General features: G+C 27.8%; 1 non-coding gene across 1 annotated transcript; it reads left to right on the forward strand.

Annotated features, from left to right (window-relative positions):
* The first annotated feature begins 1,028 nt into the window (after positions 1-1,028).
* Positions 1,029-1,135, forward strand: LOC120183849. The gene has a single exon (XR_005521973.1). It is a non-coding gene; the product is annotated as a small nucleolar RNA R71 (small nucleolar RNA).

Below are 1,135 nucleotides of genomic sequence, written 5' to 3' on the forward strand. Positions count from 1 at the left end.
TTCATGCTTAATTATAACTCTATAATACTCCTAATATCAAAATCAAACTTAATTTCAGTAAATTCTCAACTCCCCTTCATCCACCAAAATCACAAATTTCACCATTCAAGCATAAAACCATGAAATAATTACACCAAATTATAGAGAATTTAATGAGGATTATTTTTATATTTCAAACTTTAGTCCAAAATCTAATTAAAATGGACCAAAATTGAAGAAAAAGCAAACTTACCCTTTGGTTATGGAGGTTCGGCAGCTTGATGGAGGATAAAGCGTATTTCTACACATTTCTAACCAAATATCTCTTAATTAGCCTTTAAAATCAATTAAAAAATAATTTTTATTCATTTTGGGTAAAAATATTAAATTGGCATTAATAAATTCCCAAAATTACACCCATGCCACTAAATTATCACTAATTTAATATTATTAAATAACCATAAAAATATCATCTCTAAAATTTTCTCTTTGACCCTCTAATTTTCCAAAATTTCATTTTAGTCAATAAATTGCACTATCTCACTTTATAGTGCAATTCTCACCAAATTCTACCAATCCAACTTAAATTACACTAATTAAAAATATCCATATAATTTTTCCAACCCAAATCTACCTTCCTTCAAATTTTGTAACCTTTCGATTCGATCCGGTTATTCGAATAATATGTATATCTTTATCATTTAATAAACTTTTATACAAACTCCAGATCAAAATTATAAAAACCCACTAAACTAATTGTCTTGAGCTAAACTACTAATTCACAAATCCAAAATTTAACTTTTGAAAATTTACATTTTTAGTACTTAAACTTTACAACTTTACACTTTAGTCTCCAAACTTTCAAATTTTACATTCGAGTCACCAGTCCAAAATTTGAGATATTACAGATATCCTCTAAAGGATATTGTCATCCTTATTGTAAGATTTGTCTAGTAATTAGTAATGCTCCATTGGTTGATGTGTCCACAACCATCATTGTTTGCATGTCCAAGCTATCGTAAACTATTTCGATTTGTGTCCAATACTGGAAACCATGCATTGTACATTTCTGCAACAAATCTTTAAACTTCTCTCATGCTTCATATAAGTTTTCATCCTCCAATTTCTTGAAAGATTTGATATCATTCCTTAATCT

Source organism: Hibiscus syriacus, unplaced genomic scaffold (genome assembly GCF_006381635.1).
Source record: "Hibiscus syriacus cultivar Baekdansim isolate YM2019G1 unplaced genomic scaffold, ASM638163v2 tig00112828_pilon, whole genome shotgun sequence".
In the NCBI taxonomy this organism is placed as follows: domain Eukaryota; kingdom Viridiplantae; phylum Streptophyta; class Magnoliopsida; order Malvales; family Malvaceae; genus Hibiscus; species Hibiscus syriacus.